This window comes from Pezoporus occidentalis, unplaced genomic scaffold (assembly GCF_034315485.1).
Source record: "Pezoporus occidentalis ecotype Australia unplaced genomic scaffold, CSIRO_AGI_Poc_V1 ctg25, whole genome shotgun sequence".
NCBI classification, from domain to species: Eukaryota; Metazoa; Chordata; class Aves; order Psittaciformes; family Psittacidae; genus Pezoporus; species Pezoporus occidentalis.
This window is the reverse complement of record NW_026914394.1, coordinates 1,074,060-1,096,281: the sequence shown is the minus strand read 5'-3', so window position 1 is coordinate 1,096,281 and position 22,222 is coordinate 1,074,060. Positions and strand designations below refer to the sequence as shown.

Sequence of the window (22,222 nt, the reverse complement as noted above, 5' to 3'; positions counted from 1 at the left end):
GAGGGGTGAATTTCTTCCCTAACATCTAATTGGAATTTCACTGGTCACAACTTGCATCCATTGCTCTCTTCCTTTCACTTGGCATCCCCAAGACTCTGGCTCTTTCTTCTCAGAACCCTCCCACCCCAGTCAGTGGCTGTATCCTCAAAATTCATTTTCATCCTCCTTCCTTTGCTGGCTACACCAACATCCAAACAGCCATCTCGTATGGAGGTGTACCAGGACACTGGTTTCTCCAGGTGGGTTAGGGCATCTTCTTAGGGCCTGGGCTTTCAGGGCTCTGTAGTTATGGAGGAGACATTCAGATGCCCTTGACAGGACAAGCAGCCGGGCTTGTTGATGCCGCAGTAGGACACTGCTGCAGGATGGATGTGATTGCTTCTGAGGCACTCTTTTGAAGAACACAGGCAAATAAAAATGCAGGAGAAAATCATCCGCGTTACATGGTGATGCTTTTAATTGCCTTGGCTAAATGGGAAATTAAACACTGGAAACTTCAAGTCCTGTTTGATGCTTAGCATCTTTGCTCCAGAAGGGTGGTTTCTCTGGGCACGGCTTTGGTACACCCAGGAAGCGTGAAATCACTCCCAAATTGCTCGATGTGCAAGGTAATTGGCCTCCATTGCCTGGAACACTCTGGCTGCAGACTCGAGGAGCAGACACCATCTCCCAGGTGGAACAAACTGTGCATTACCACAGGGGCTGTTTACATGGTACCCACGTGCCTGGCATTGATGGCTTTGAATCATTGAAGCACTGATGGCTCGTTGTCTGACTGGTACATAGACTTTCTACTGCCTCTCTGGAGGAGCTCAGTGGCTGGCAAAGTTGGGGAAGTAAGTCCCTGAGACAGAGCAAGAGAGAGATTTCCTGTCATCAGCCCTGTGCCATGCACCTTCCATTTTCTCCTTCTTATGCTCAATCAAGACACATTTGATTTCATATTAGGAGGATCTGAAAAGAGAAAAGATTTAATGTGGCACGTGTTAAAGCATATTTCTGCTGACGGAGAAGCACATGCTCACAAAGGCTTGGAGCTCTTCCCCTCCAAGCAATTTTTTTTGCTCTCTGAAATAGGACCTGTGGTGGTATCACACCTGCCAGTTTTGTTTGCCTGGTGCTATTCCTACCCTCTCCAGCTCTGCAATGTCAGTCTTCTTCTCATCTCCAGTGATAACATTATGGATAACACCATGGACTCTGCACATATGTTGAGAATATGTCAGCCAAGGTGTGATTGCTGCATGCAGCAAAGATGCTCCAAGGCCAAACAGTCCCATACCCCTTGTTCCTTGTACAGACACACCACTCAGCAGTGGCCATCCTTGCTGCCTCTCCCATGTTCTGCCACGCCTTTGGAGCTGAGTGTGGGGATGAAACACATTGTTAAGGATTCATGTTCATGGATTTATACAGTGGCACAGAGACTTTCCCTACTCTCTTATTCTTTCCTAATAACTTCTTGCAGCAACAGGAGAGGTCACCAGAGTGCGTTACTAAATGTGCAGCTCCCCAGGGTCCCAGAACAGGGCTGAGATCCAGTTCCAAACTCATGGACCAAGCTTCAGCAAAAATCCCCTCCTCACACTTCAGGATCATCTACCCACAGCTTCTGTAATGTCCCCAGAAACCCCCAGGGAAGGTGCAGCAGCTCTCATCCTTCCACACTTCTCAAAGCTGTTTCATTAGCAATATTCCTGGGTACAATGTGCTGCCAGATTGCAGGAAATCTTGGCAGGCTCATGGGATGTCAGGGTTTGGGAGTCAACGCAACAGAGGCATCAGAAATCACCGTGATGGTGAGAAAATACAGCTTAACAGGCAGCATGGTCTGGGCAGATAAAACCCTGCTGCCCGAAGAAGGGGCCAGCCGCTGGCAGTGGGAGGGAGGCATCGGGAGCAGGGATGCTCAGCTCCTCCAGACACCATGCACTCTGTGTGCACACTGCTTTAGCTGGCCAGCAGGTAAGGCAGGAGGGAGGATGCAGGGTTTGCTCAGTTCTTCTACTCCACTAGGGATAGCTCCAGCTTATTTCAGCAGTGATAAAGATCATCTCATTACCAACAACACAGACCACACAATTACAACGTGTCTCTGATCAGAGTGCCGATAATCACCAACGTGAGCTCACCTCCTCCACTCACTCATTTGTGTATTTTGGAGGTTTCTTAATATACCAAGAGCCAGTGAAATCAGTGCTAATCCACCCCCAGCAGCATCCTGGACAGGAAAGAAGAGCTGTCAGCACCACCACATCCTTCTGGACAGACACTGTAGAGATCAACAGCTTTGATACCCCAAGGAAACTCCCAAGAGCCTCTCCTGGCATCAGTATCTCCTGCCCACTTCTCCCTATGATCCTGGTCCTCATTTGGCTCCCTGTAACCAAATGTTCACCTCGAGTGAGGTGATTTGCATGTCCCATACAGATACCTTCCCAGGGGTATAGGGTCCAGCAGAGAAAGGGGCTACAAGGGCCACATGTGAAGGCAGAAAAATGCAAATGTGACTGGAATACTGTTAGGTTTTTTCTCCCTATGGATTGACCACTGGAGCAACCTGTGCAGGAAAGCAGTGGGACCTCCATTATTTGATGGCTTTGAATCATAGGTGGCTTCACAATCAGCTATTCCTGGCTAAGGCACCCATGTGGCATCATCTTTAAGAGACCATCACAGCCACTGAAAGGCTCTGACACTTGGCACAGACCTCTCTGGGTCCTCATCAGCACCTTGACGTCTGCAGGGTTAAGGTTATTGCTGAGAAATTCTGCTGAGCTGGGTGCTTTTCTGAGTGTGAAGGTGGGAGAAGGGAAAGGCCTTGCAGGAGGCACCCTGGTGTTTCCTTCAACCCCAAGGAGTATGTCATCATTCTCTGTCGTGGCTCTGGTTTCTTTTCTGAGGCCTCTGGGTTCATTTAGTCAGTTCATTTCACTTGGACCAGGCGCAACGAGTTGTCAAAGTTAAAGCCAAAGATCAGAACCTGGAAAGTGAAGTCTTAAGCTGTGAATTAATCCCTAGGAGGAATAGCTATGGAGACCACAGCAGAGCTCCACAATGGATGGGGATGTGTTGAAGAGGCTTTCAGAGTCTAAATCCAACTAACCAAACCCAACTAATTTTCAGAGCTAGCTGGAGAAAGCTCTGCTCCCCCTTCCTGTGGCTGCTGCCACCTCCTTTGCCTGTGTGGGAGCTGAGCCTGTCCCCTTCTGTCAGCAGAGTGCCACAAGCCTCCTGCAACATCCTGCAAGGGCTCTGGTGACACTGGGGCTTGGTTCTTTCCACCCTTTTTCTTGCCCTCTCCTCCCATCCCTTCAGGGGCAGGCGCTCTGATCTTCCCAAAGCCCCCAGGATTTGAACTGATCCAGCACTCAGGGGCCGTGTCCATCACATTTCCAAAAGCCCCCTGCGCTTTCCCTCTCCTCGCTTTCATCCTCCTCCCCGCTTTATGTTTTGCGGTCTCAGGTGAACACAGGACACTTCAAAGAGATCTCTAGCAGCGCTGAAGCTTTGAAGCCAGCTGATGGAGCAACCTCAGGTACGTGGAGAAGGAGCAGGGCCCCGCTGGGTGCCTTCCCAGGAGAACTGAATCAGAGCCAGAAGAAATGACAGCACAAGCTGGTCTGACTCAGGCTGGGGGTTTCTCTCTCCCTTGGTTACTGAGCCCAGTGGCCCTTCCTGGTTTTAAATGAGCAAAATCTTTACTAAGCTCCAGATTACGTTCCTAGGTCAGCAGCAGAGATGGCCTCCAGCAAAGCCCTGGATTTTGTCTTTAATTATCAGTGGGGATATTACATTCTTGCTGAAACAGAGCTGAGAAAAAGCCAGCATCTGCTATCCCTGCTGTGGAGCTGAGCGTCTGCTCGACCGAAGGATGATAATCAGGAAGAGAGAGGTCAACAGAAGATGATCTTCTAAGTCTTCCTCTATAGACTGAATCTCTAATGTGTTTACTTAGCCAGATGCAAATCCTTTTCACAAACTTATGGCACTGTGGAGTACAAGTACATGCAGAAAATATTAACAATGCTGGAGCATTAATTCCTCATCTATCGCCAGTACAAGGTGGCTACGTGGGAGGAAGGAAAATGTTCTCTCTCCAGTGTCCAGGGAGAGGAAGCTGAGTTTCTAGCAGCATTCTCCAAATCCTAACCCTGTCCAGCACCTCGCCGCTCCACTTCCCTCATTTGCTCCTTCCCTGGGTCCCTGGGGTCTGATTCTTGTGCTTGTCCATACCCAGCAGCAAAGTCTGCCTATGGCCAGTGAACTTACTAAGGCAGGAGATCTTCAGAAAACCAGTAATGCCATCAAGTGCAAAACCATCTTCAAGTGTGGCCAGGAGCAGATGAAAGAGTATAAGAGAAGCCTAGTGTATAGAGCCCTGTGCCTGCTGAAGACAACCCTACCACCTCCTGCCTGGAGGTTATTTTCCTTGCTGTGCACTAGAGAAGCATCCTAGGGACCACTCTGCTGGAGCAGAAACCTCTCACAGCCACCTTATTGCCTGCTAGGGCAAGAGCAAAGTGTCATTTAGAAAGTGGGGACACTGTGTTTGGTTGTTCACGTGCGTTTGAACTATGATGGAGGAGCAGGAGGAGCTGCAGACCAAGCCAAGTGTTACTCCATGGTTGTGGAGCCACCAGAGATTCCCCATATAGCATCCTGTATTGGGCTGGAAAAAGCGTGCTGGCTGGAGGACGAGGCATGGGCAGGAAAGGTCAGGAAGGCAGCACAGCATGTGCTGAGCTGCTCACAGCATGGACAGCCATGGGTTGGGGCAGGTCAGTGTATTTGAAGCTTGTCTTTTCACAGTTCATTTTTCACTCTGCTCTTGACAGAGCACGTGCAGGGGTATGTGCGGTGTAGCTTAGGTCCAAGGTCACCTTGTATTCAGCCCAGCACAATAAAACTATGCAGGAATGGGATATAACAAAAGAGCTCTGTGGCTTTGAGGCTCTCCGAGTAATGGGTCTCGGAATAGATCACAGCTACCTGAAGGTTAGAAAGCCCTATGTCCACTGCCTTTGCAGGTCACCTCCTAAGACACCCTGCTCCAGTAGTGCAAAGGTCTGGGAATCCTCCCTGAGCTCACAGTGCCAGCTACAGAGGAATGAGACTGGCTGAAGCAGAACCTGTTTAACACCATTCCTACCCCAGCCAGCCAGGTCAATTAGAAACTAAAGATGAAGGCACTCGGGCCCTGTCTGCTGTCCCGATCAAGTCCATTATCTCCCCCCTGCTATCAGAAAGAGGGCAACTGTTCACGTAAGACACAGCTAATAATATCTGAGTACAGGACATTGCTGCTAAATTATAGGGAGGGCTTTGGAAGGGAAATTAAGTGTCATTTGCAAGCCCGATAATAGGGGCTGTGCAGCATGAATGCCGATGCGGGAGCGGGCTGGAGGACAGTGTGTGTCTTATGCAACTGTCCCCATCCTCCTCTACCGGGCAGAGCTGGGATGGCAGGATGTGTGCTGGGGGGCTGAGGGCTTGAAAGGCAAAGGCAGATAAAAAAAGGCAGAGAAAAGCGGGTATCTCAGTCTGAGGGTAAAGAATCAGCTACAGTGGCTTTACAGTGATGCTGCTAGAGGGGAAGGCTCAGCCCTTCCCTCCCAGCACAGTGTAGGGGCTCCCAGGTAAGCTACCAGCGATGGGAAGTCTCAGCTAAAGGGCCAGTTCTGGGCAGGTCCTAGGAGCAATCAAACCCAGTGGGGAAACTGAGGCACGGGGAGGCTGCACAGCTTGTGCTGTGGCTTGCATCTTAATGCAATTCTTGAGTGCTTCTTGGTGATGTGAGCTGTGGTGCTGCCCCCCGAGGGCAGCTGCATTCCTGCACCAGGCAAAGCATTTCCCATTTCAGATTACAGCCACATCTTGATCAAAAACGTGTCACAGAGAAGCACGAGTGCTCTCCGACCAAATGCTCCCCAGCTGCTAACAAACCTCAAGTACCAACACCATGTTCTTGGACATCTGTGGAGCATCCCTGGCTCTGAGTTCAAAATTCACACTCCATCAAACATCACAAACCTGCCGAAGAGCCCCCACTCCTCCTCAGCCCCACTGTGCTCTCTGCCAGGTCTCATAGACACTCAGTTTTGGGGCAGGGAGTAATTTTACAGCATTACCAGGGTGACTAAATGAAAATAAGGACATGTAGCAACTCCTGCTGCGTCCAGTACATGTTAAAGAGCAGTGTCCTCTTCCTGCCTGCTGCTGCTCAACTTCCTCGACCTTGGACCACTCTCCAGGGCCCCTCCTGTAGCTGACTGGGAAATGCTCCATCCCCCTGATGAACAGGGGAAGCCGTGATTACGCTAATCAACTGCTCATTAGTGCTACTTGGCTTCAGCTGATCATACACCAGCCCCGTGGTGTGCTGCCACCTCTGTCACCAGGGGATGCTGAAGTTCCTCAGCTGTGTTGCTATCCCTCCCTGGTTCTGCACGCACATGGAGAAGGGCCCCTCAGGGCTCTGCTGACATCTAGCAAGCAAGTCTCATCCCAGACGTGAGCTCTCTTTCAGACTGTGCTTCTGTCTCCTCTCCCACCTCCATCCTCACATCTCTCACAGCCACCTACCCCCACGGCAGCCTGTCTTGAACAGCACATGGGTGTTTAGTCCCCATGGCCACCACCTTGCCTCTCCCAGCAGCAGGCTTCCCAGGTCTGTGATGGAGATAGAGCTGCTCTGGTGTGTTTCACCCCCAGGTCTAACAGCCTGGCTGCAAGAAGCAGAGCCAGGAGAGAGTATTGTTGGCAATGAAATTGTACCCCATCAGGAGGCTGAGCCAGAGGATGGTGCTTTGCAGCTGCTATCCTTCCTCTTATCCTCGCCCCCCTCCATCCTGCCAGCCCCTGCTAATTCACACGAGGTAATTAACCAGTGCTCCATCAACTGCTTCCATACCACAGAAGGTGGCAGAGGGATATTTCTGCACGTGCACGCATGGAGTGCACCATTACCAGCTCAAAATCAAACACCAGGACAGAGCCAGGGAGAGCAGAGACCTCCACAGGCTTGGGCAGGATGTGGGGATGCTGATCTGCTGGGTGCACTGCAAAGCCTGGCTGCAATGTGGGGACCCAGACACCTGCTCCTACCAGCAATGGGGCAGGAGATCTCTTAAGATGGGCACTTGGAGAGATCTGATCCCTCAGCTGGAGGGAGCAGGGACCCTCAGTGCTGGAGCCCAAGGTGGCTCCAGCTCCTGCTTGTGGCCCTATGGATGTGACAGCTCCAAGAGCCAGGCCCTGGGCAGGCAGAAGTCACCACTGGTCTCATCCCTCCTCCTTCACAGCTGTGACATGGGACAGAAACTGCCCTGGGCTCCCTGCAGTCCCTGGGGACTCCCTACAGAAGCCACTGCCCTTCCCTTTGGGTCCATTATCCCTCAAGGAGGTCTCAAAACCAAGACCCAGCTCAGCAGAGTGCTAGGGACACACACACAGAGCTGTGTCCTGGTGAGTCTCAGCCTCTTCTGCCATCCCCATTGAAGGGTTAGGATGCAGCAGTGCTCTCCCCCTTCCCTTTCTTCCCTTGCTCCATCCTGTCAATCAGGCTCTGGCTTAGAAAGGCTTCCTCACACAACAGCCACACTGGCTTTACAGAGATGCAATTAAGATGAAACCCACTTATTTAAAGCAGCTCCTCTCCCAGTGTCCCTCTCTAATGTCACCTTTGATCACTGAAACCAGCCCAGCTCACAGATTGCCAGGGACACGTCCTCTCCCTCCTCCCCTTGCTCCATTCAGGCAAAACTCTTCCTGCTGGTGCTCCGAGCATTCTGCAGAGCAAAGGACCTGTCATTTTTGCACTGATCAGTGGGGAAAACAGAGCCAAATGCCCTGGCCGTGGCCCGTGAAGGTTGGAGAGGTCACAGAGATGATGCTGGCTGTTGGGCTCAGACAAGCTTGACCCAGGCACAGTGCTGCCCTGTGGTTTGTGCTGCAAATAAGGGTGGACTGCAGCAGGGCAGGGACCCCTGTACTAATATACCTGAAAGGAAATACCCTGAATGTACTGGGGGAGAGCAATCACTGATAGGGAAGGCTGGACCATTTCCACCACTTGTAACAATCTGTCCTGCTCGAAACCATCCCTTTGGCACAGGCTTAGCTTCAAACCCCCAGGCAGGCCCAGCTCCCACATGCATACAGGGGCTGCTGGATCAGGCTTTTCTTCTTAGCATCTATCTATCCCCCATCCATCTATCCACACATTTGATTGTCAGGCACTGAAAGCCCGGCTCTCTTTGCCATTAAATGCATCTATCAGGTTGCATTTTCTATTAGGCTGGAGGTTCCCTGCTTGTCAGCACTTCCACCCACACAGGCAGCTCTCTCCTGAACTCCTCTTGCTGCCTCCAAACCTCCCTGTGTCACATTTTCTTTGGAAATGGAGAGCAAATACACGTGTATCCCCCCTTCCACCCTCCCGGGGAGATGGCAAAGCAATTTACAGTGTTCCTGCAGGGACAGGCTTCTCCATCTGAACTCTTCAATTCATTCTGTTTTGTTTTGATTTGCAGGACAGGCGTCTCTTGCTGCAGGTGGAGAGCAGAGTGAGAAACTGCCCAGCTACAGAACATGGGTGATTTGCAGTTCATCACCAGCCCAGGGCCAAGTGCATCTCTACTGCCATTGCAGGGTGACACTTTAGTGCTTGGAAGCAGAAGCTGTCACGGCAAAAGTCTCAGCACTGGTATTCCAGCTCGTTGTGATCCCTAAAGATCACTGATTTAGCAGCTTGTGAGGATTTCTAAGGGTTGCTCCCCTACCTAGGTAACAGGTATGGGTCCTGGCCAGAGCTGGTGTGACCCTACAGTGAGAGACCTCAGCCCCTGGCTCAACTAGATCATTTGGTCATTGGTGACAGGGAGGAATTTGTCAGGTCTCAGCAGAAGATGTAGTTTTAGAGTCATCTCACTCCAACAGACTGCACCCCCCCCCCATTCCTCCTTTGGTTAGGAGCTGGGGACAGCAGGGAAAGGTTGAATGCACCCCTCTGCCCTTCTGGTCCATGATGCTACTTAAGCTTGAAGCTGGCTACCAAAATCTTGATGCTTCAGGAGAGGGGTACCAGTGGTGGTTTTGGGGAGGCCAGCAAATAACCCAGCCCTGGTGTTTCTTCTTGCCTGTCAATCAGTGCAGATGGGGCATCGCTAATGCGCTGAGAGCCGGGGCCTCTTCAGAGCGGCTTGTACGAAGCAGAGCTGATGAGGTGCGGCAGGGCTCCCCCAGCACACGCTGCTGCAGCAGCCACAGAGGGTTAAACACGAAGCAAACGGTTTCTCAGGAGCGCAACGTGCTCTGCTCACAGCCTCTGAGCTTTAAACAGTGACTGCCTGAGCCGCCTGCCCCTTCTGGGTCCCTCCTCCTGCCCTCTCGCTGTGCGGAGACCGGCTTCTGTCACTTAAAGGTGTGATCAGGAAATGAAGGGCTTTTAAAAGCACTGCTATTAAGAACAATACAAATAACAGAGCAGGAACATATGTCTCTCCGCAGGCCCATCACCTTCTGCTTGCTTGGATTGAAGTGTTTTGCCATCAGAGCGTGACAACATGCTGATACATCACCCGAGCCGCAAAGCTGCTGGCTTTATTACTGTTATTAACCAGGCTTTCCAAAAAAAGGCAGCAGCACAGCGTGTGCAAGTGCCTGCGTGTCAGCCCACCCTCCTAACCTACTAATCGGTCAGCTAATCACACCCACATAACTTAACACGTGGATAGAGGTTGACAGAAGACTCAGTTTGTGCATGTGCCACTGGGAAACAGGCAGTGGGATGGGGCAGAGCCCCAGTGACCACCCTGCTGAGACAGCTCAGCCCCTTTGTAGACATCAGAGAGAGCCCCGGGAGGGCTTTCAATACCCAACCTCATACCTCTTTAGACAGCAGGGAAACATATTAAAAAACACAGGCTGTGGGTTCTTTCAAGCTCTGCTGCTCAGGGAACATCTTGCTGATTCTCTGGTCCAGGATGGAGCCAGCACCAAGCTACAGGACCCAGGGGAGGCTGGGGCTGAGCCCTCTGTTGTGCCTTAACACTGGCAGGGCACAGTTCCCCAAGCCTGGGTTTGACATAGATGCTCACACATCCCATGTCCCAGAGAGACTCCCAAGGGGATTTTCAGTACCTGCAGCCTGGGCTGGCTAGACAGGGATAACTGGTCACCCTAACCCGGACTCAGCAGCTGTGCAGTGCTCCTCCCCAGGGACCCAGTCCTGGTTTGAACAGTCAAGCAGCCTTGTGATAGCTATATTAGCCTTATTCATGGTCATTCCTCCAGTCCCACACAGTTCAGCCCCACTGCTAACACCACAGTTCCCAGTCAGACCTTTCTGGACACTGAGTCTCAGAGGCTTTCCATCTCATCCCTCCATATTCTTCAATTAATTGGCCCCAAGGACTGTTTGTTTTCTCATGGGATGCTCAGGAAACAGTTTAAGAAGGTCAGAGCTGCCTATCTCCTTTAACAGCCCAAGGGAAGAGCAGGGAATATCAGCCTTCACACACACTACTGCAGGCAATGCTGCATGCTCAGGAGTAGAAGACCGAGGTTCCACTGCCTGGGTGACATCCAAGCCACCATCCATCACCCCAGTGCTAACCCAGGCAAGCAGCCAGACTGGCAGGCACATGGAGGGTTTCCCATGGAAAGCTGAAGTCAGTCCAAGTCGTGGGCACAAATCAGCCAAGAATCCTTGTTCCTCCTGCTGCAGAACCCCGAGGAGCTGGGGGATGTCTCCATTGATCATACGAGGTTTTAGGCAAGCCCACTCGCACACAGCTCTAACCAGGCTTCTCACTACAGGATCGCTCTGTTGAGCAATATACACACAGGCTCTTAGCTAAACAGCAGGTCTGGAGCAGTTTGTTCTTGCTCTTATTTTATTCCCTCATTACTAAGGCAAATAATGTGTTTAAGTAAGCAGAGAGGCATTGTTCTTGATACTTTACATGCTTCCTGTTGAAAGCAAACTGCCCTGATATGAGTTTGTGTGAGGCAGATAAAGACCTTTGTAACTGCCCCTCCTCTAGTAAAATCCCAGTTATTACTCACCTGACTTAGGCTCTTCTGTCCCCTTGGTTGGGGCAGGAAGGGATGATTTCACCCTGTCCATCAATTTAATCCCTGGCCACATCAAACTGCTATGTGTTTGTGCACAAACAGCATTCAAGGACTGACCAACTTCTTTAAGGGGGGAAGCCCCAAGTGCCCAAATGAGCTCTGGGATGGAGCATGTCCCAGCACCAGGCTGTTTGGACTGGCAATAAGAAACTACAAAGAAAGAAGAAGTGGCATCTAAAGATCAATCCCTACCAAAGGCTTGAAACTGAGCCAAACTTCTGGCCAGGGTTTAAACCACACAGCAGCACACCCATAGAGTGAAACAGCAAAATAAATGAAGCCACCGAAGCAGTCACACTCCTACCATCTCCAAGGTCAGGATTTTCACACCTCCCTCTCCTGTGTATTGGCTTTCAGAGTCCATTTTTCACAGGTACAGAGAGTCACAAGGCTGGGAGATAAAACAACACAACTCAGGGAAGTGACTTCAAACGCAGTCATCCCTTGTCTCCCAGCAACAGCTGTGCCTTCTCCTCCTTGCTCCCCTTCCAGCCTCTCACAGCTGGCAGAGAGCTTAGGAACAAACAAGGCTCCCTGCAGCGAGGGTTGCTTAGGAAGGTCTGAGGCTTCAGTCAAGCATGAGGATCATCTCTTCACCTGCAGAGGTGACAGCTCTTGGTTCGTTTTCAACCATCAGCTCTCAGACCCTGTGTCTGTGCAGATCCCAACCCCGTTCCAGACAGTGTCAGTGTCTGATGCTCAGCGTCAACAAGGCAGCTGTGTTTTCACCCAGCTCTAACCCTGGGGGAGGAGGTAGAACATAAGCATGTGAGAAGACACTGTCACCTCACCCTCTCTAACCAGTCACGTTAACCCCAGGACAAGTTCCTTGGGTTTGTGTTATTAATGCTACTGAACAGGACTTTTCAAAGGGTGGATTTTGCTCTAAGAGTCCTCTCTGTGCCTGTCTCAGGAGGGAAATTAGTCTGAGCCTCCTCCAGAGCTTTTACTTTTTCCAGTTAATAAATGAATAATCAGCATCATTTCATGCCAATTGCTTTGTGTTCCTAGAGCACAGAGGTTCCCTGCTCCTCTGCTACCAACCCCTCTGCTCCTTTCCATTAAACTAAGTGCTAAACCACAACTTCCACATCCTCAAAATCATTTACACAACTGGTGTCGCAATGGAGCCCGGCATGGGCAGAAGCAGATGCTCACTGGCACATTTAAAGCTGAGCACAGCATTTGAGGACTTCCAGGAAAGACTTGTTGAGAAGAGACTGTGGCACCTCTTCTGAGGTGGCTCTGAAAGGACTCCATCAGGTTACCCACATGCATGGTCAGCAATGCCTGCCTGGGGACAGCAGAATTTCACACCTCTACAGATGTGTTTTCATTACATTTCCAGCTGTCCTCACTTCAGCTATCAGGAAATGCCAGAGGAAGGACAAATGATTTTCTGGCCGGTGTTGGAAACATAGCCATCAAACACCTATTTCAGCTTCCAGATGGTTTGGACTGCCTGCATAATGGGGAAAATCACTGAAAGCCTCACTGAAACTATTTTGGAAACATACTGTGGGTGTCCCTCCATCGCTTACTGGTCTCAGTGATGATGGGGGTACCAGAAAGATTTTCTTCAGAGCATTAGGGTAGGCTTTACACCACCCCTTTGTCTATCCTAGGCAGAAGGTAGGAAAGCTTTCTATGCCATGAGATTTCCTCTAGAAAATTTCATGCCAAAAATCCAAGGGAAGGATAGAAAGACAAGGGTAGAAAACTAGCCCCATGTAGGTAAGTCCCGCACAGCCAGTGATGAACTCAAGGACCTTAGCAGGTCCTGGGTACTCATGGCCAAAGGCAAGATGAATGTCTATATCGCTGAAGGCAGACCTGTCTGGTCAGCTGTTCCTATTGCCACCAACATTTGCGTGCCATCATCTGGGCAATCAAGAGTAATAGCTGTTAGCAAGTGCATTCAGCACACACTAGGGATGCAGTGTCTCAGCCACAAGAAGGACTTCAGGATCCCTGGGGAACAGGGCAGCAGCAGCAACGTTGTGTTTAGAGCAACTGTGATACACACTGGATTTAACCACGGCAGCTACCAGGATTTAGGGTCAGTCACAAATACAGGACCATATTTGAGTTCACTACCTCAGTTTCTACCCCAATGGCATATTGTTCTTGGCATCACGATCTTGCAGAGAAAGCAAGCTGGGCCCTGCTCATAACACATGTGAGCCATCTCCATTACACTGAGGGGAATCTCTCCATCGCCGTCCAAGGATGCTGGATCAAAGCTTCCTTAGCTGCAAGGCTGCCAGAGGGAGGCAAAGCGCTGTGAACCAAGGTGCAGGCCATGAAGGTGCTGCAGTGTCCCGCAGCCACTTAGAGGCAGAACAGCTCTTCTGCCCCTTTTCCTCTGAGTGCAAAACAGCAGTCGAGTTATTCAAGCACCAGCTGGGCTGGCAGAAACAACTCTCTCAAATCTGCCTGCAAAGCCAGAGAGGAACAAGGTGCCGCTTGACTTCCTCTTGGGTGCCCCTCTGGGCTCTGGGGCACCTGCCACCCTGCTTGCCACACGTGTTTGTGGGCATATCCTCAAGCTGTGTTTACAAAGGGATTTCAGGCTCTTTTAGGGCAAGACGTTGCTATAGAAACTGCAGATGGGAGATTGAGCTCCCTGGGAGAACGCCTGGACTCCACTGGCTTAATAGGAAAGCCCATCAGGGGAATACATCTGGCTGGAGGTGGAGCAAGTCTGTTTTAATGAACACAACCTCCTTTTGGGGAAATGGGAGACTGAATTTCTGCAGCCCTCTGGAAAGCCAAAATGTTTCCATTGCAAGAAGAAGGCCCACACAAGGGACACCAGGAGACGCTTCCAGCCTTGGTGGGATCTGGCCACCTACCAGGGTCTGGAGCTCAACCACCCCACCAGAAAGCTTCTACCCAGATGGAACCTGGGCTCATTCCATGAAGACATCTGCACCAGAATCATTAAAAAGGGGATCAGCTCTGATCCTGACAAGAGCCATTTCGAAACGCAAGCTGCAGACCAAGAAAATAGTAAGTCAGCCCCAGGGGCACATCTTCCCAAAGGAGGAATCTGACCACGGGAGTCAAGCCTTGGCTGCAGGTTGGTGCTTGTCCCTTTTCTTGTTTCCTCCTCCCTTGAGCAGGAGGGGAGGAATACAGAACACACGGACACAAAACCCCACATCCCCTGCAATAAGAACCTTCCCAAGAACAGGCTCTGTGCAAAGCTCACCCAGGGCTCATCAGCAAAAGGCCACGATTAAGTGCTGATATAACAGGACATTTCCATTTCCAAAGGCAGAGCTACCACACAGCCCCAAGTAAACCTCTTCACAATCAGCCTGTGTTGAAACAAACCCAATCAGTTCGACACTGAGAACGAGTGTCCCTCCATGGATCTCTGCAGGGAGCTGATATGATTATAGAGTATGCTGGGAGGCACTGGAAAGCACCCAGTGAGGGGCTGCAGAGAAGAAAATCAGAGAGGAGTTTCAGGCTAGAGAGCCTGTGAGCTGTAAGCTCAACTGGGTGAAATAAGAGACAGTGGGAGGAAAGTCTGCCTTGAAAGGAGCTGCAGATACTCCTATAACCTGGCTGCTGAAGACTATGATTTTCCATGGTCTTTGTGTCCCGAAGAGCTGAGAATGCAAGGAAGGAAAGCTTTACCCTGTTAAAATCTGGTGACTGTAGCCCCAAGGAGAGAATCTTCCTGCACCTGCAACCAGCACCACAAAACCTTCAGAGCCAAGAAGCACTTCCTGCATCCCGGATGGCTGAAGCCTTGCCATGGTGACAGGGTGGAGGTGACATTTCCTTAGCCTCGTGAATAGGCAGGGTAATGCTGGCAGCTGGTTCCTTGGGTGCTGTCTCCCCAGGCAGGCAGCCTGGTCACCCCTCCACCCCACAGGCAACAGGGCTCAGATGCAGCAGCCAGCAGCCATGTCTCGCAAGCATCAATAAGGTCAGCTCCAAGGCGATGCCTTTAGAATGAACTTGAGCCCCACAGTGACAGAAACCAACATATCACCAACTGACCCTAAGCTGAACACCCCAGCACCTATCACATGTTGTCACTTGCTGTCACTCGCCCCTCTCCCCAGGACTGTTTCCCAAGCAGGTAGAATTTGTCTTTCCCAGCAGCTGGGTCAGGCAAACCCTGCCAAAAGTCATAACCCCCCTCCCAAAAAAGAGGCAAAACTTGTGCCCAAATTCACCCACTTCTGCCACCACTGAGGCCTCATTCACACACATCTTCCAGGAGACACCTAGGCCAGAGTCACCGGTTTAACCTTTCTGCTCACCCCCATCTCCTCGCTTTAAAGTAGAATGCCTATTTAACAGCAAGAGAAAAGAAAGGCAGGAAACAGACACAGCACCCCATGGAAGTGGGGATCAAAGGACACAAGAGGACAGAAATAGACCTGAGAGCAAGGCAGGTGCTTTGGGGAGGAATGTGTGTGCGCTGTGCCTGGCAGGAGTCAGGACACCCTCCCCTTGGCAGGCAGCAGGATGCAGAGATACACAGGGAAATGCAGAGATGCGCTGATGGTAACTGAACAAATCCTGCTGGAGTCAGGCTGGAGCTTTCCCCTGCAGCAGAGGCTTCAAAGGCAGTTGTACTCACTGACTGGAGAGCAGAGAAACCTCCAGAAATGGTATCAGCAGGACACAGACTGAAGCAGCTCTCTTACACTGATAGCAATGCACAAGGAGAACCTCTTGGCTGGGACCAGCTCAGTTTGTGTTTCACACGGGACCATTTGGGAAGCTTTAGTTAAGAAAAATGACTTTTTAGGTTTCGAGTATGGAAATGGTGAGGGCTGCCTGGGATAGTGAAAAACTGGAAGCTTGACCCAAATGGTTTTGAGTGTAGCATCCCTGACCACAACCATACCTGAGAGCACTGAGGGTGTGGGAACAAAGGGAGTGATTTACCCAGGTGGAAGAGGAGGAACTGTCTCTCAATGATCTCTCTCCTAAAAGCACAGCATGGCACTAACTCCTCTAAGCTTACCAAGCTCTGGGACAGAGGAAGCAGCGATCAGGCTGCTAGCAGAGACCATTTGTGCAAAAGCTGTAGGGGCCAGCCCATAATATCTTTCCTCTGCCTTAGGGGGCACACAGTGCTTTGGCTCAGCATAGAGCTCCATAGCCTTGGGGAGGGTATGAGGGAATGAACAAGCCCCAGCTGCTCTCTTTGTTCCCAGTTTAAGGCTCAGTGGAGCAAGCAGGAAGGTTGGGAGTTGTAACCTCTGCAGTTTTGGGATGATTTCAGGTGCTGCAAGCACAGCAAACACCCATTCCCATCACACCAGGAACAAAGTGATCCATCGAGCTGGCCGTGTCCCACGCTTGACTCAGGAGGGGGATAAAAACCCACTTGTTCTTTCAGCCCCCAGAGGAGAATAATGAGCTTTGGGGGTCAAAGTCCAACTCCTGCTCCCAGTTGAGGGGCAGGACAGCACCCATTTATCTGTCAAAATGGGCTTAACTAGAGCTGTATCAGGTAATGAGGTAGAAGCAAGCAAGAAAAAGGAGGTGGAAGGACACTTAATCTCCTCAGTAAATACACATGTTAACATTTATGTTTGCGCAATTGCCAATCAATTCAGCTGGAAACAAAGGCAGGCTGGGTGTCAGAGAGCAGCCAGAGTAGACCTGCTTCTGAAGGAAAGCAAGCTGGGAGCAGAGGTGGCCCTCACTGAGCAGGGGGAGCGAAGCAAGGCACTGATGACAGGTCCATTGACAGCTCCAGCTGAGGCCAAGTGATAAATCAGGCCCAGAGTGACAAGTGAAAATAAATCTAAGGCAGCAAGGGGTGTTTCCAGATCTTTTTTCTGTTAATAGCTTACTGCCAACCAGCAATAAAAGGGAGGGAAGAATTCACTCCTTATCGTACCTTCTCAGAGGTGTTGAGTAGGGTAATGAAATAGAAAATTAATTTCCCAGATACATTCAGCCCTGAAATCTGAGCATCTTTCCCTGGATGGCTGGGAAGTGAAAAAGAAACGAATTAAGACCATCATCTCCCAAGGTCATGGCAGAAACTGAGATGTTCATTTAAGAAAGAAGGAGGGGGGAATGTTTCTGGAAGAATTCATCAATAGGACTGGTTGTGCTGACACTTGCCAGGTGAATTCCTCCCACAGGAAGCCATGGCAATGAGTAACTGGAGATTTTTCATGGTTTAGGCACTGTCTAAAGTGAAACGCTGGGTTTGGGGATTCAGGATAACACCATCTCTCAGCTGTGTTAGAAGCCAATGTTCAGGATGCTCCTGGTGGGCCATATTTGCACAGCATGTATAGACAAAACACACCACATATCTGCTGAGTTGGAGCACGGTACAAGCAGCAGATGAAGCATCTGTCTAGGGAATGCCTAGGGAACTTTGATACTCACAGTCCTCTTGCTTTACACCTCACTGCTGAGGCTACAGATAAGAGAAACAGGTTCAGTCTCTGGGAACAGTAGGTTGCACTGCACTGATAGTTCAGAACTGGACTCTGACTGCAAGATCCTCAAAGCCATCAGGACCTGAAGACTGAACCAAAGCTCCAAAAGACCACAGGAAGAAAGGTACTTCTGAACCCATGTGTGACAAAGCTAATCCCAAGCCTTTTGCTGGCTATGGAAAGAGAGCACCACTAACAAGAAACATAAATGCCCATGAACAGATCTTCACACTGCAAAAACACCCTCCTGCTAACCCCTGTCACCAGAGATACACAAACAGGCAGGAGGCTGTGCACCCCAGCCCACAAGCACTGCACAAATGTCCATCCTCACATAGCTAAAACTTACGATGACCTGGACCCCATCAAGCCCAGCTCCTGCTGCTCCCTTCTTATCCCAGCTCAAACACCCTCTTCAACCCCTGTTGACTGCAGGGACACTGCTCTCCCCTGTCCCCCTTGGACAGGTTTTCATCCTGTGGTGCTTCTCTCCCCTTTCACACTATAGTGCAGGTTACTCTCCTGTTGGAATGTGCTGAGAAGACTATCTGTGTGCCTGCAGGACAGGCAGCTCCCGGCAGATGTGCTGCCAATGCCCACACTTCCCATCACTCTCCTGTCTGCCACTGCCTCTTGGATATTACAAGCCACCTACAAGCAATGAATCCCCCCTGCTCTGTGCTCCCTCCTCCGGTCTAAGCCACTTGACAGGTGATTATTTGGTCACCGGGGAAGCCGGGCTGGAGGGGATGAGTGTCTCCTTCAATAAACCCAGGGTGAACCAGAGAGGGATTCTCGCTGGACAAGCAGACTACTTTGGGATCACATCACTAAGCTGCATTATGGCTCTGTGGACAGGCACTGGTGCAGTGCAGCTGGCCTGCTGGCCTCTTTCACTGTGGTCACCCCTTGATCCCCTCCTGAGGCAATGAAGCACTGCTTAGCCTGAGCAGTAGCCAGGCTTCCGCTGGCCCATGGCCATGGATTCTCCATGCCTGTTGGTCCACACGTGATGGTACAGGCTCGTGGCTCTGGTTGTGTTGATGTGCCCATTCAGGACTCTGCTGGGTTTCGCTGCCAATGGGCTGCATTGGGCTGGCATTGCTCACCCACACAGTGGGTCTGGACTTCAGGGAACAATGAGACTCAGTCCGTGGGTTGTGGCCTAGGCTGATGTGCCTGCTGTCAGACTGGTCTCTTCTCCCTGCATGGTCACTAGCTCAGTGTCCCTCTTCCAGGAAACACCATTCCCCCTCCACCATTACATAGATGGATGTTAACACCAAATGCTGCGAGCCCAAGACGGTTCCAAGGACATGCACTGCTTGTTTTGGCTTAAAGAGCTGATTTTGGGGATCTGTCATTTTTGGTGGTCTGCCATTCCAGCTAAAGACATCTCTGCCCCTCACCACACTCTTCTCAATCTGTGGTCTTCATGCACACTGTCGTGGGTGGACATGGGTCCTTCCCAGCAGCGAGGCACACGTTTGCCAGTGTCAATGCCACAGGGCTGCAGCACTGTGATGTAGCACAAGCACACCTCACACCAGTTCCACTGCCCACCAAACCAAGGACTGTGGCTCACAGTGCCCAGAGTGTGACAAAAGCCAGGTGAAGGCTTGTTACTGGACTTGGGTTTGGCCGCTTAAAGGTACCCAGCATGAGGCTACAGCACTCCAGGATTTATTTGCATTCCTAGAGCCAGACCAAATCTCTCAGCACTATGATGGGGTGGCCTTTAAGTGCAGACCTTCAGAAGCTTCTCTGGTATGTAAATTCACTGCCTGTGTAGAAGTTTCTGCTGTTAACTGCACCTCCAGGAACCATTCACAGTCATACAACAGTGGTTGAGCTTAGGTTGAGTTTACACCCAGAAGGTCCGCACAACTAAATCAAAAGCAGCGTGGAACCTTCCCTGTGGTTGGTGAGTGCCTCACCATCTTCAAATGACCATGAGGAGCCATGCAAAACCCATGTCACCCTCCACTTCTTTGCTTAATGATCCCTCCAAACTAGGTTTCACTGGGAGACAAATACTAATTATGCTTCATCCAAGCCTCTCTACGTTCCTGGCTGTCCTTGCTCCGGTAAGCACCCTTTTCATCATCATCCATCAGGAAACCCATGTAATAGAGTTGAGAAAAATCAAGTTCTGTGTGTTTTTTCTGGCAGCTTGGCATTTAATGTATGCTGTACGACTTGAAAGGCCAACTAGATCCATACCAATGCTGTGGCACCTTGTTACGTGTTTAGAAAACCAGTTGGGAACGTGGGTACTACAGGGGAATTCTGCCCCCCTGCAGTTTAATCGCTTGTCCTTTGAGACACTAAGGGAAAAAAGAGACAGAAAATAGCACCTGAAAGAGTAACAGTACAAGGATGTACTCCTGTCTGCCCATTGCAGGGAGCAGCATTAATGCAGTGCTGCAGATTTCAGCCTCTTCTAGCCCCCAGCTTGCTGCAGGGACAGCAGGGCTGCTGGACAGCACTCACAGCAGGTCTGACACCCCAGCACCTCGTTGCTGTGGGAAGCAGGGACAGACCAGCCTCCTCCACGGAAGGGACCTCTTCTGCCTTGGTTTCATGGTGCAGGGAACTAACGCGGGTCTGGAAACACCCCAAGGCTGTATTCCCAAAATGCACTTTTTTGGAGGGTTTTTGAGCCACAGGGAAGGAAAAATAAACATTTTCTGAAGAAAAAAAAGCCCAAACCAAACCAGAAAATAAGGACAAATAACTGAAATACCCTGCAGTCTTCCTTGTTGTGCAGACACACGCTGAGTTAGCAGTGGGATGAAAGCAGAAGGTTTATTTCTGAGACTGCAAGCAGGCTCATTGGAATCAAATTATTCCCTTTCACGTTCATTTTCCATCCATATATTTATTGGGTAGTAGGAGAACTGACCTCCACCCTTCCACTCCATTGACCTCCCACTCTCTGGCAGTACAGACATGGATTCGCTGTTCTCTGAGCCTCTCACTCCTTTGGTCTCAGTCCCACTGGACCTCCACTCTCTAGTCCTTCATTTACCTGGGCCTCCCCTTCCCCAGGCAGGGGGAGGCTGGCTGCCCTGCTCCAGCAGTAGCAGCCCTATTCCAAGCAGGAGGCTGTGGAGTTCCTGCCCATCCAGCATTTCAGCCATCCTACATGGTCCCCTCATGCTCAGGGGCACACACTGCATGCTTTTCCACTCCCTCCATCCCAGGGCTGTGCACTGCTGTCCCACTAGCTCCATACTTCCACCTACAAAGTGACTAACCATCTCTAGGGCCTGGCAGCGCTCCCTGCATCCTGGATTTGCATCTCTGCCACCATCTGTCCCTGCATAACCAGGCTCCTGCCGGCAGCCCATTCCTGTGCAGCCATAATTAACATCTCTGCTTCCCCCCCATGGTGCTGCCTCCAGACACTGCTTCTCAGTGCCCATCTCCCTACAGCCGTGTTCGTGGTGGTGCGATTGCTGTGGCCGTATCTGCTCGTGCACTGAACACTTTTCCCTTCTTCTGCACTTCAGATGAGTGAGGGTGCTACTGGGGTTTGCATCCCTCCAGAAATCACTGGAGGTACTGCCCCTCTGACATAACCCAGTCATAGAATCATTTAGGTTGGAAAAGACCTTTAAGATCATCAGGTCCATAACATAGCACTGCCAAGTTCACCACTAAATCTCCTCAAGTGCCCCATCTGTGTGTCTTTTAAATACCTTCAGGGATGGTGACTCAACCACCACCCAGGGCAGCCTGTTCCAGTGCTTGACAGCCCTTTTGGTGAAGAAATTTTTCCTAATATCCAATCTAAACCTCCCCTGGCACAACTTATAAAATCAATTAGGCTGGAAGAGACCTTTAAGGTCATCAAGGCCAAAAAACTTGAGGCCATTTCCTCTTGTCCTGTTACTTGTTACTTGGGAGAAGAGACCAACACCCATCTTGCTATAACCTCCTTTCAGGTAAAAGATGATGGTATTTTGCATTGCATGAGTGTGAGAGCCAGGGGGTACCTGCTGCATTAGCATCACATGGCTGAATTGCACCAGCAAGACTGTGCAGTCCAACTGGAAAAGAGTGGAAGCACAAGACCTCAGTAGCACAGTGATGGTCAGGCATGAAAGACCCATTTCTGTGGTGGGGTTGATTTTCTTGCCTATTTACACAACCCCATAAGATTTCCTGAGCCCAGTCATCCTGACATCAAATCAGTGAAAGTCCTCTACTGCTTAATTCTTTCACCACAGCTCCTCTACTGGGTGAACCAACGTGTAGGTCAGCTTTCCCATTAACCAGGCCATACCTCCCAGGAACTGCTGGGAGATAGTCTCTGTCCTTCATCGTGAGCATAAAGCAAAGCCTGAACATGATCATAGAATCATCAGCTAGGTTGGAAAAGACCTTTAAGATCATCAAATCCAACTGGTCCCCTTGGCATGCCTTTTGCAGCCCCAGTGTCCCTGGAGCTGTAGGCTTTGTAGATCTCTGAACCCTAACCCAGAGTTCATACCAAGCGCAATGAATTTTCAAGCGACAAACGTAGCTCTCTTACCCATATTACTGATCAAACTGGGTCCAGCTTGGTTCGGGTTGTCACTGAATCCTGCTCACCCACATGACCCAAACGGCTGCTTGTGTGTAAATGAAGGCAGAGATCA

At 50.6% G+C, this 22,222-nt stretch overlaps 1 long non-coding RNA gene across 1 annotated transcript; it reads right to left on the bottom strand.

Moving 5' to 3' along the window:
- Positions 1–433: 433 nt before the first annotated feature.
- On the bottom strand, positions 434–11,140 carry LOC134165988 (uncharacterized). Its single transcript, XR_009965722.1, has 2 exons — positions 11,071–11,140; positions 434–954 (listed from the first exon to the last, which is right to left on the bottom strand). It is a non-coding gene; the product is annotated as an uncharacterized LOC134165988 (long non-coding RNA).
- Positions 11,141–22,222: the final 11,082 nt, after the last annotated feature.